Below are 13,760 nucleotides of genomic sequence, written 5' to 3'. Positions count from 1 at the left end.
GGAAAAAAAAGATTAGAAGGTACATAAACATAAACAGAATAAACAGCAGTGTGTGTGTGTATGTAGTGTGTGTGTAAGTCTGTGTACCCATGTAACATATGTAGGTTTATATGGGTAATCCAACTGGAGCTCACAGCAGGACATTGATGGATCCAATGGGTAGTCAAGACTTCCCATGAGAAGCACAGTAGTACCAACTTGATAGCTGAGTGGAAAGGGACAGTTAAGCCTCTGGTGTACCACTAAGCTGGCTCCGATTTCTTCCAGTCTCCAAGAGGCTACTGGGCTAGAATTAGATCCATCTTTCAGATGAAGTACTAGTGGTCTGGAAATGTAGTTGGTTCAAATGGAAAAGTCACTTCTCTGGTCATTATCCCTTAAAGGTATGTGAGGAGAGAGGCATGAAGTAATCTCTAGATTACTCTCCCCAGATTGATACCATCCTCCTCCCCATATTAATTAGACAAAAGATCATCAAAAGTAGCAAATAACAAGAAAATCCACTTATCCAAGAAATAACAGAAAAATTCAAGAAGTTATATAGACCAGAATACACTAGAAAAATGTGTGAATGAATAAGCTCTTTAGATAGAAGGGAGAAGGAGTCTTCAGCTCAATAAAGAGAATGACTGGATCACAGTCATGGGAAAATTCTCCTAAATAGCAAAGGAGGAAATCTGGAAATAGAGACAGAAGCCCACTTGCCCTACATGTCTGCAGCTTCTAACTCCCATCCCTCTCTCTCTCTCTCTCTCTCTCTCTCTCTCTCTCTCTCTCTCTCTCTCTCTCTCTCTCTCTCTCTCTTCTCTGTGTCTCTCTCCATCTATCTATCTCTGTCTTTGTCTCTCTGTCTCCACCTCTCTGTCTCTTGGTCTGTCTGTATTTCTTTCTCCCTAAATGTCTAGAGTCAGTCTCCAACAGAGCCTGGAATCACGTGTCTTTCTCAAAGGAGAAAAAGAATGTGTCCCCTCTCCAATGCTCTTGAACTAACTCCTCACTTTATGTATCATAGAATGCTCAGCATTCTTTCCACCAATCTAGAGTCATGCATGTGAAGTAAGCAAAGTATACCAGTCTTGTCTTGAAAAGCAGGTTATCCTCAAGGCAAAAAGCCTTCCACACTCAGAGAGAGAAATATGGAAGTCACTCACATAATGTAGCAGATCATGTTTGTGTATGTGTATCTGTTTGTGTATCATGTTCTGATTTGTTATACGGATTCTTTCATTTATCTTAGTCTGACTACATAGCATGACGATAGTGAAAATATACTCAATAGGAAAGTATATGTAGAATCTATACAGAATTGTATGCAGTCGTGGGGAGGGAGGGAGGTAGTGGGGGGTGGGTGGGGAGGGATAAAATCGCAATTGTATGGCAGTGATTGTTAAACATTAAAAAAAATAAAAAAATTAAAAAAAATAAAAAAAAAGAATAAAGTTTAGCCTTTAACCAAAAAAAAAAAAAAAAAAAAAAAAAGAAAAGCAGGTTATCGGTTCTTCCATTATATCGTGAGCTCCTTGAGGGCACAGACCATGTTTGTGCCTTTCTATGTTTCCCTGCATTTGGCATGGTATCTGGCACATAGTAAGTGTTTAATGAATACTTGTTAACTCACTGATTTCAGAGTGTTCCAAAACTCTAAATATACTTTGAAGCTATTAAAGCTTTTGGAACTTGGGGAATACTATCTGTATGTATGTTTCTATGCCTGCATTTCTACACATACACACATTTCTTATAAACAAACTATACTTAACAGAAGCTCTTTTTTATGACTTCTTGGGGTTTTTATACTTAAATGTTTGTATTTGCTGATAATTTTAAGTTCACAATAAAAACTAAAATTGAATTTTCAAAAGGAGTACTTAGTTATTGGGGATGTTGAGCTTTAAGGAGAGCAGACCTGTGGAGAAGGGGAGAGAAAGCTGCCCAGATATTTAGAGGCTGTCACATGGAGGAGGGCTTAAACTTGTTCTTCTTGGCCCCAGAGGATAGAACTGGAAATGCTGGGTGAAAGTTGTTCTCACCATGGCTGTTGTCATCAGTTTGCAGAGAGATTTAGGCTTGATGTCCGAAAAAACTTTGTAGTCATTGCAGCTCTCCGGAAGTTCAATGAGCTGCCTTGGGAGTTGGTGAGTTCCTTCTCTCTGGAGGGCTTAAAGTGCGGCTGAATGGCTACTTGGAGGGGATTTTTGGAAGGTATTCTCCATTTCATTTTGTGTTGGACTAGAGGTCTCTGAGGACTTTTCGTACTCTGAGATTTGGAGAATCTGTGAAATATTTCCTCATGTTGATGATTTCAAATGAAGAAAATGAGTTAAGAAAGAGCATTATGGACTGGAGTAGCAGGAAGGGCCAAAGGTCACCTTCTTTGTTCCCCACCCCTTGGAGGAAGGTGCCTCAGTGGACGATGCTGCTAGTTAAGAATAAGCTGTTAATGTTTTCCCTAGAATCCCTGCACACATCAGAGAAGATGAATGATCCACAGGCTACAGTGCTTCTCCTTTTAGTTTCAGTTGCCCTTCCATAAACACTCCCAATAAATATTATCAGGAGTCACATAGAATCATTAAGGATTATACCCAGTGGCTCTGTTTGTTTTACTCTGTAATGGATGATAAATCGAGCTGCTGAGTGGGGCTCGCTGGGCCAGGCAAGTCTCAGCATTCCCCTGCCCTGTCTCAAAAGGTTGGCTCATTGTTTTCGCACTGACTTGTATTATAAATAGAACTTACCAGAACACTGATTTGTGTTGGCGGGACCGACAGCAACCTACAAGGACAGCTTCCGGACAGACTCTCTAAAGGGCAAACAAACAGTAACAGTCTTACCACCACATGAGCGAATGCTTCCTATCCATTAGCTCATCTGAATCTCAGAACAACCTCATAAGACAGGAATTGGGCCTGTGATTTTCCCCAGTTTCCAGATAAGAAAACAAAGGTTCACAGAAATGAAGTGATCTGCTTACAGTGAATGTCAGAGAGGGTTTGAACTCAAATCTCTTGGACTCTGGGTCTCTATATTCTGTCTCCAAACAGTGGTGTTTGGAGGGTGCTTCTTGAATTTGTCCAGAGCCCGATTTTACTGCCAAGGGTAGTTGTCCATAAGCACAAACCATGAATCAGGAATCAATCAACCAACAAAATATTTATGGCCCGGTGCTGTTCTAGACACTAAGAATACAGAGGCAGAAACTTACATGGACCACAACCTCAAGGAATTTCCACTCTATTTAGGTAATAGACTATATTGGGCATTTCACTGGATCTGTGATTTTACCAAGACAGCCCATTCCTGTGTCAACGGCACTCAGAAATCTATCAGGCTTTCTTAGCTCATGTACTTCTGGTTCATCTCCTTCCCAAATTCCTTCACAGAGAATCTGACCAACATTCCAGAGGTCTCTCACGCTTGTGACTCATGATAGAATCTTATTTTAATGTAGAAATTAGAGAGACAGAACCAATACTTAACCTTCAGACGGATCATGTGAAAAGTTTTTATTTGCTGTCATGTTATGGTGCCAGAACCATAACTATCCATTCTCTACCTAAGCTTGCATTCAAGTTGTGTTATAGACTCTAGTCTTATTTTTTTCTGAAAACAAAATAAACAGGCTGATTCCAGGAAGATTCTGTAAGATTTTAGTCCTGCCTTACCTAATTATCCATTGGCTGGCTATCATGTAGACGTTGATTTCTGTTGCATCCTTCTACCATTTTGAGTGACTCCTAGAGGGTGATAAATAACAGAACTCACAGTCTTTCATCATTCTGATTGCCCTTTTCTGGATGCTCACCAGCTTATCAATGTCTTCCCTAAAATGGGAGGCCCCAAACTAAATACAACCTTCTAGACATGGCCAAAGCAGGTTGAAGTTCAATGAAATATCCAGTTCCTTCTCAGAAGTTTTCTCTCCCTTGGTGGATCCTATGATCTCACTGAATTCTCAGTTTATGTTATCTCCAATTCCTGATCCCCTTTGCCCCCATCATTCTGATTCCCCATGAGTAGAACATTGGTGCCTTCCTCCATAGTCTCTTAGAATCCCAAACTCTCTTCTAGAATCAGCTCCAGGTCCCCTTGGTGTCTAATAAAGTCTTTCCTGCTCACCTAGGTCACTCCCGCAACCCTCCCCAGAAACTACTTTGCATAGAATTTGCGTTTATTTGTTGGATATAAATCATAGCAATTGGAAGGCAGCTATTGTTTAGTGCTTTTGTATTTCTAGCTCCTAGCACAGTCTTTGGCACCTAGTAAGCCCTTAAAAAATGTTTCCTGAATTGAATTGAATTGTGCAAACCAGACTCTCAGAATGGATTCCAGGACATAGAGTGGATTTTCCAAAGGCGCTTGTGAAACCTTGGGTTGTCAAACCCCTCAATGTCCTTTGAACTTCTAGTAAGCATAGGACAAGCTTGAGAGAATATCCAAAAGAGAAAAATCAGGGAAGGGCAAGAAAAAAAGGAGGGAACTGGAAAGAAGTATTACTACTAACTCTAGAGTAAAGAGATGGGTTTTTTTTATTGTGAATGACCTCCAAATTCTCGGGGTAGAGAAAATATCCCAAATTTGCACATCCTAATTTACTTTGTGCTGTCTCAATTCTGCTTTGCCCAAAGAGAACAGCACCCTTTCTGATGTGGGCATGCCATGCTGAGCAGTCCCGTGCCAGTGTCTCACATGTTGCATAGTCAAATCCAGAGTTTTTAAGAGAGACCTTGAGAGTGTCCTTGTATCACTTTTTCTGACCACCATGTGATCACCTGCCCCATGAGAGTTCTCCATAAATTGGCAGACATACATTTTGCATTCAATCAATATGGCCAGCCCATCAGAGTTGCACTCTCTGAAGCATAGTTTGAATACTTGGCAGTTCAGCTCGAGCAAGGACTTCACTGTCTGGTACCTTATCCTGCCAGGTGATCCTCAGAATCTTGCTAAGACAGTTCAAATGGAAGCCATTTAGTTTCCTGGCACAGAGCTGGTAGACTGTCCATGTCTCACAGGTGTACAACAATGAGGTCAGCATAATGGCTCTGTAGACCTTCAGTTTTGTAGCCAGTCTAATACCTCTTCTCTCTCAAACTTTTCTTCGGAGCCTCCCAAACACTGAGCTAGCTCTGGCAGTGCTGCATCAACCTCATTGTCAATGGGGACATCCCTGGAAAGTACACTACCAAGGTAAGTGAATTTATCCACAGCATTCAAAACTTCTCCATTTGTTGTAATTGATGGTTCCACGTATGGATGGTGTGATGGTGGTTGATGGAGCACCTGTGTTTTCTTAGTGTTAATTATTAGGCCAAAATTAGCACAGACAGCAGGGAATTGGTCCATTTGTTGCATCTCAGCTTCAGAGGCTGGGGTGTAGGGTGTGTTCAGGGAGGACCAGTACCTTTGGTGTGATGGTTGCCAAGCCCTTTGCAGGGCTCTTTCCACCTTTGGTGCCCACCTGTTCCACCTAACTCTCACCTGTGTCTCCAAGAAGCTGCAGCATGCCCAGCAGCCACACTCTGGTAAACTGTTGTGGCAGATGAGCCAAACCAGGTTGAGGGTAACCAAAGGTTCTCAGATCCATTGGTGAGTTAGGGGGGTGTCTGCCCCAAGCATGTGAAGACTTTCCTGGTGTAATGGACAGATGAACACAATTTGTTCCAATGGCCATGAAGGTAGATGAAGCAGGTGATATAGAGTGCTTAGAGCTTGATTAGACACCAAAGATGCCAAGCTCACCCACTGCACCCTGAGCTATGGCCAGTCATCTTGACCCTGCCCTGCCACTGGACTATGACTCTGGAGGAGGGAGTGAGGCTGACAACCTCGTGCAACCCTGCCTCACTTAAATCCAATTTAAGCTGGAATCAAAAGACATCAGCCATACCATTTCACTCTTATGCCTCAAAGTCCTATGGTGACAGGCAAGTGATGAAGCATCAGGTGCGGATACACTGGGAGCTGTAGTCACAACCCTGCACACAGGGGGCCCAAGCCATAGGGTCTTTCTCACTGGAAGCAGCAGTGGGACTCAGTAGCCCCCGGATGTCTGAGCAGCCTTTTAAGGATCGCACTGCTCACCTCCTGGTGTGAGGGAGGGGGCTAGAAAAGGTGCCCTAAACACAGATGCTTAATAAATACTTGTCCTTTTATTTTTCCTTTTCCTATTCATCATACAGAGAACACTGGGGTTCTCCCAAACCACAGAGACGGAGCGATAGCTCAGAATTTATGCAGCTTACATAACTGCCAATCACCTCACCTGGGGAAAATGGAAGGGCACCCTTTGGAGGGGGAGGGTAGGAAGGTGAGCAGCAGAGAACCTGCCATAGTTAAAGCGGGGCTCTGTGCTGCTCTGTTCTGTCTCCCAAGAGTATAATATTCATAAAATATTTACCGAGTGGTCCACACCTAGTAGACATTAAATAAATGTTAGCTCCCTTCCGAATGCAGGTGCTTACGCGCACACACACACACACACACACACACACACACACACACACACACACGGCAGCAGGCTACTTGGAGGCTTCCTATTTAAATGAATTGTCTGGAATAATTAGTCACTAAGCCAGTGCTCTCATAACATTTGGCATCTGAAGCATCGATTGCTATTTCCAAAAACAGATGTTTTGGGGGAAGAGGTCTTGAAAGGGGTCTTAGAGCTGACTATTGACCCAAATAAACCTCTTAAATTAGAGCTAGTCCCTTGGGACAAGCCAGTCCAGTTTTGATTTTACAGAGGAAGAAACCGGGGCTCCCAGAGACTGGAAGTGACCTGCTAAGATCCCCAAGGATCTGTTTTTGGTTTGGGTTTGGGTTTGTTTGTTTGTTTCCAATTCTATTTGAAACTGAGGCAGAGTTAAGGAGTGGTCATATGAGACTCAAATCTCACAGACTCATTGATGATCAAATTGATCTTTCCTCTGCACAGATGTGACAGTAAAACCCCCTCCTCAATTCAATAATCTCAGATCATTCCCTATCACCTCCAGGATCACATGTAAAATTCTCTGTTTTACTTTTAAAGTCTTTCAAAACCTGCCTACCCCATCTTTCCCATCTCCTTATACCTACCACCCTAAGCCTATCTTGCCCCTACACGTACCAATCCTCTACAATCAGGTGAAACTGACCTCCCAGGTATTCCTCCAACAAGACAATCCATCTCCAGACTCCAGGGTATTGTCTCTGACTGTACCCCATGCCTGAAGCACTCTCCTTCCTCATCTCCACCTCCTAGCTCCCCAGGCTTCCTTCAAGTCCCAGCTAAAATCCCACCTTCTACAAGAAGTCTTTCCCAATCCCCCTGTATTCTAGTGCTTTTCTTGTGTTTGTTATCTCCAGTTTCTCCTGTCTAGAGTTTGTTGGTACACAGTTGTTTGCAGTTTTCTCCCCCATTAGACTGGGAGCTCCTTGAGGGCAAGGATTGTTTTGTTTGTGGGGCCTTTCTGTGTGTCCCTGGGCTAGCAGAGCACTTGGCACATAGCAGATACTTAATAAAAGTTGTTTTGTTGAGCTTTTCAAACCCCTCATTTTATAGGGAAGGGAACAAGGAAATAAGCATCTCTATTGTGCCTACTGTGTGCCAGGCATTTTGCTAAGCGCCTTTACATATACTATCTCATTTGATCCTCACAACAGCCCTGTGAACAACCACGGGGGACAGAGCTAATGTCTGAACAACAGGTCACCTCCAGGTCTCCTGCTTCCTAGTGGTGTGCTGCTGAGGGCTATCTTCTATGGAGAGAACAGGGGTGGGGACATGAGCCCTTCCAAAGCAGCATTGCTCTTCAGGCTCTGGAAAATTCATACATAGCTCACAGCCACAGAATTAGGGTTGAAGTGGAAATGTGATATTTAAACTTCCCTTTCTATGCCAAGTTCAGGGTTTTTCCCCTTACACCTAACCCTTTTCATGATGTGCCTCTAAATAACTGAGCTCCACGAGAGAAGATGCAAAGGGCTGCTGAGACTGACCATCTGTTTGAGCCTGGCAAGTGCTGCTCAGTGCCCAGGCAGCATTAGACCTGGCAGGATGGATGTGCTCTGTGGCCACGGTGTGGAGTCCCCTATACTAAGGAAATCATAAATCCAGTCCCCAAAATAATAATAAATTTAAAAAGACAGAGAGAGTGAGAGACAGACAGTGGAAGAGGAAAAAGAGGGAGGGATGGAGGAAAGGAAGGAAGCTTTTCCCTTTGAGCCACAGAGAATGAAGCAAACTCTGAACTGCTGAATTCTAAGCTCTGCCAGTCCTGAAGGGCCATGGATTGGGTATCCATCTCCCTTGGTACATGGTCCTGGCCAATCTAGGAAAGGAAAGCTGCTTTCACTCTTTGTGACCCCCCTGGAGATTCCAGTCCAGTGATGGATGAGCCCCAATCAGTCCCTGCCATTCCAAACAGCCAGAAGGTGCCTTGGAATCAGTTGTTAACTATGACATTGTTGAAGAGTTGAACTGTGGAGGTCTCATGACAACCTTTACCGATGAGCTAATGCAGTCACTGCTATTATTAACACAGCAACCTGCTCCCTTTCCTCTTCCTCTCAGCAGCAGCTGGAAAGTCCGTATGGAGTTTACAGTCACAGAGCTTTACCAGCATGCTCTCCACCCTTCTGGCTGCAGCAGTATTTGGGCATGTGACCTGGCCTTTTCAGTTAGGGCTCTGTCCAGCTTAAGCTCACTCCATTCTGACAAGTACAGAAGGTGAAAACAGCACCTAGACACTTCACTTTCAGACAGAGCTCAGCCCATCACTTAAAGATTTATCTGAGTTGACTGGTAGTGCCAGAACGGATGGAAGTCACCTTGGAACCAAAGGGGTCACTCAGAGTTCACTCAGCAGTAGAATCTATCTCTGACCCTACGAACCAGGACTCCCAGAAGCTATGCTGTCTTGACTGGTGACAGCTGGCTTTAGACCCAACTGTGTGCGCCCCTTCCTTATCCACCCTGACTGACCGTGCGCACCATCCCCCTACTCCTTTCCATCTCCTTTTCTGGGAGCTGCAGTCAGATCAGCATTGCCACTGTTTCTGGAAAGTGAATGTCAGTCTGCTGATTTCTGGCTGTATTCACTATCACTGGGACCTACCTTAACTAGAGTATAAGCTCCTTGAGGACAGCAACCACATCATTATGGTATTAGTATCCTTAGCCTATTAAACACAACGCTTTTCATTCTGTCTATCTATCTATTTATCTAAACGTGATATGGATATCTGAGGCAGCTAAGTAAAGCCTTAAACAGAGTTCTAGCCCAGAGCCAGAAAAACCTGAAATCAAATCCTGTCCCAGACACTAGCAGTGTGACCCTAGGCAAGTCATTTAACCTCTGCTCACCTCACTTTCTTCAGCTATACAATAGGAATTATTACAGCTCCTGCCTCTCAGGGCTGCTGTGATGATCAAATGAGCTGATATTTGTAAAGTGCTTAGCACAGTGCATGGCACACCAGAGGCACTAGGTACGCACTTATTCTCCTCTTAACCCTTCTTTCTATCCATCTATCTATATCAGCCTTTCTACCTATGAATGTCTATTTATCTCTCTCTCTCTCTCTCTCTCTCTCTCTCTCTCTCTCTCTCTCTCTCTCTGTATATATATATATATATATATATATATATATATATATATATATATATATATATATATATATATATATATATATATATATATATATATATATATATGTGTGTGTGTGTGTGTGTGTGTGTGTAATTTTTTAAATATAAAATGAATCTTTTCTATAAAGGAGCAAGGGACAGAGTGGGAGCATGAGTTCACTGAAAGCAACACATTTGAATGAAAAGCCTCCATCAAGCAACTCCAAGACCTGGCTCCTCTCCAGAACATGCCAGCCTCTCATTATGATGCATCTGATCCCCCTTGGTGCTTATTGTGATCTCTCTTGGAAATGAAAGGATTAGGAGCTACGTATTTTCCTAACCAAGGATATTCCCATGGCATTTGGAAGTGAGGCCAAACTACTAAAGAGCCTAGAGTAGGAGTTGCCCATGATTAAAAGGCTCCAATCTATCCTTATATCTAGGTTTTCTCCTCCTCCTTTTTTTCCTATTGAGTTCTAACCATCCTTTAAATTGTAATTCTAAAGCCATCTCCTCCACAAGGCCATCCCAGGTTACTGTAAGGATATTGTATTCTACCTCCTGCTTTGGTTAAGTGTGATTCTCATTCCCATTTCTCTGAAAAGGAAACCAAACCACCTGGAAGGAGGGTGAGATTCCTAAGGTCATGAAGCCTAAAATCATCCAGGGAACTGCTTCATTCCAAGACCACTTTAGAGGTTCTTTGACAAGGAAACCCCTTCCCTACTTGATCCAGTCTCCACATGGTCTTGCTTTTTGTAAATGTCAACCATTGCAGAAAGCTTTTTTTTAGGGATGTTCCCCTAATAAAGAGAGGACAGGGATGAGGGGAAACCAGCCACTAGACAGTGATTGGCATCAGTCAAGAGCTCTCCTCAAACAGACAGAACGACTGATTGAAATCCACGCTTCCACATCTGCTTTCAATTACACTTACGTCAAGTCATTTTATTATTTGACAAAACCAATCCAAGGAATTGAGTTTTGTCAGATGCCTCGTTAAAAACTCATAAATAGATCTCTACATACACACACACACATACACTAAAGTGCCCCGCCACTGGGTCAATAGGAATGTCTGTTAGTTTGTTCAGCGATAAGGCAGACTTCAAGGCCTTCATTCAGCACTGCCCTGTCACCTTTCAGCTGAAGCCCAGGAGTCCCTGAACTATCCACAGGATTGAGAAGTAGGAGGGACCTTAGGAAGGTCATCAAATCTAATGCCTTCATTTTACCTATGAGAAAACAGTGGCAAAGAAAGGGGAGAGACTGGAGCAAAGTCACATGTGTGACAATCCTATGGCTGAGATATGAGTCTTCTGAACGTAGACACGCTAGTCTTTCCACTGGCTCAGAGAAAAAGGAAAAGAAAAAAAGAAGAAAGGTAAGGGGAGTATGAGGACATGGCCACCATCTGCATGAGAGGGCAGAAGAGGAGATTATTTGTAATCTGTCATTTTATCAGAGTGCAGTCAGACAGCAATCTTTCTTTACTCACAATAATCACCTGTCAGTAGGTAGCATGGCATCATAGGTAGAGAGTCAGGAAGACCTTGGTTCAAGTCTCAGCCTCTGACAAATTCTAGTACATGGTCCTAGGCAAATCCTTGAAGCTCTCCCTGGCCTGGGCAATTCCTTGAAGTCCAGAAATTGCAGATTAGGTGCGAAACTGTATCCAGTGAAAAAGAAAGAAATAGTTTTCATAAAAGGACAGATCATAAAATGTATTACTCTCCTCTTGGTAGAGGTAGGGGTCTGCAGGAATGGAATAAGTGTTTCAGAAATAGTTATTTTTGCTCAAGAGCTTTTCTTTGTTATGATGGAAGGTCCAATGGGGAGGAGATTGGTGTGGGAGAAAATGGTGACATCAGAATAAAAGGCACCAATTAAATACTTCAGGGAAGAAAATCCCTACAGTGTGAACCACTTGAATGATTCTGATGGACAAAAGATTCACTGGGGGAAGTTTTTGAAAGTACACATTTAGCATCCAGCCCAGTCCTTTCCACTCCTCACTTTCCCTGGAGAACAATTCAAGGCTCTGAGCTTGATCAATGAGGCCATAAATGGGATTGCCTCAGTGACCTTCCAAGTCTTCTCTTTCCCTGGTCACCTTAGGAACAAATTACACTTGTTGGAATGTAACTGCTGATGGTGCCGGAGGACCAAGGCAGCAGAAGAAAAATGTCAGAGTTGAGAAGCAAGATGCTTTGAGGGAAATCTGCTCCCCTGGAAGGGAATCCTGGACTTCATTCAGGAAAGCCACAGTTTCAGATATGACCTTTTCCCCACCTCCCCCAATTCTAAAAGGACCCATTTCCAGCCATTCTATCTTAACTGATGTTTTTTCCCTCCAATTTGATTTGGAGGATTCAACAGCTTTCTCACCTGCTGGGAAGTCTTCAGGAAACTAGCTCTAAGACTTCACTCCCCCCAGGCCTTTGCTTTATATTTTCAGAAGATCAGGCAACTACCCCCTCAGCTTTACAGGGAGGAAGGAGAGGAAGGGGGTAGGCAGGGAGGCTCTTTCTGAAAAAGTCAGAAATAATCTTGGAGGAACATTGTTTCTCTTGAAAAAAATATTTGTGAATTAATATTTATTGACTTCTTGGGTCTTAATGATGCTTCAAAGCAGCTCCTTAAGGGAGAAGAGCATCCCATTTGGAATCTGAGAACCTGGTTTCAGAACCTGCCTCTGCTACTGAGGACTGTGTGGCCTTGGACAAGTCTGGCTCCAATGGTCTTGGACTCAGTGGTCTCTGAAATTGTTTTCATCACCAAGCCTCTGATCCTCTGACTAAGTGATATTTAGAATGAGTATTTCTCTGATGGACCTATAGGGAACAAAGGCCAGAAACCCTCAAGGAAGAGGGTCAGATGATATGCAAGTAAAACATGGGTTTCTTTCAGATAGGCAGAAACAGATGGACGCAGGACACATGAGGTTAGGGCTAGAAGGGATTCTTCTCCAAACAACTGAAAGGTATCTATTAAGCAAGCACCTACTATGGGTCAGAAACTAAGACAGCTATAGGAGTACAAAGACAGAAGAGTGCAACCATGCAATTCACAGTTGTGGAAACTGAGGCCCACAGAAAGAAGTAACATTTCCAAGGTCACACAGTAAGAAACAGTAAGTATTTGAGTCCAGATTATCTGACTTCCGTCCCAAACTTCTGTTATACCACAAGTCCTCACATAGGGTTTCTAAAGCACTTTGCATTCATTATCTCAGTTGAGTCTCAAAACAGTCCTGGAACGTAGGCAGCAGAAGTGTTATTGTCTCCACTGTGCACATGGAGATCTGAGTGGGGGTAGGGGTCAGGTAGGTCTGTAGGGATGGAATAGGGTTTGTGCCATCATAAACAAAGACTTTTACTTAACTGTTTCTCTGTGTTAGAATGGTCCAGTGGGAAGGGGCCAATGTTGGGGAAAATAGTGATATACATAAAAGTTACCAATAAAATATTTCAGGAGAAAGCCACTATAATCTGAATCCTCTGTTCTCCCATTAGAAAATAGTAGAGACAGCGTTTGAATTCAGGTCTGACTTCAAATCAAGTGTCTCTCTCCCATGCTACACCCACTACACATTGAAGTTCTGAAGGAAATTGATTACAATGCAGCGGCCATGACCTTAGGACCAAATTCCCATAGTGCATGGACTGAGAAAGTCTTGTTTATTTGGGAAAATTCTATGGATTCCATTTCCCAGAAGGCAGGATGCCTGACCACAGAGCATGGTGAAGTCAGATGAGGACTCTGATGGGGGGAGGGTCATTAGGTGGTAGTTTTAAAAAGCAGGACTCTTAGGGGATGGTGTGGAGCAGTAACCTCTAGACTCAGTATATGTGAAGGATAGTTTACAAGCCTCTTCTTAGAAGGGGAGGTCAGAAGCGAGGACCACATGGAACAGGTTTGGCCACGGCCTGCCCAGACCTGAAGTCTTGGCTGAAACCGGCAATCCAATGATCAGTAAGCATTTATTTAGAATTTACTACGTCAGGCATTATGCTAAGCCCTGGGATTACAAAGAAGAAAACATGTTAAAAACCTTACATTCTAATGTGGGCAATCCCATGAGTGTAATGGGGAACTGGGCAAGGAGAGTCCAGCCCTCAGGAGCATCTGCAAGTGGTCCAGC

This window comes from Notamacropus eugenii, chromosome 3 (genome assembly GCF_028372415.1).
Source record: "Notamacropus eugenii isolate mMacEug1 chromosome 3, mMacEug1.pri_v2, whole genome shotgun sequence".
NCBI classification, from domain to species: domain Eukaryota; kingdom Metazoa; phylum Chordata; class Mammalia; order Diprotodontia; family Macropodidae; genus Notamacropus; species Notamacropus eugenii.
The sequence above is the reverse complement of the archived record's forward strand: the minus strand, read 5'-3'. Positions refer to the sequence as shown.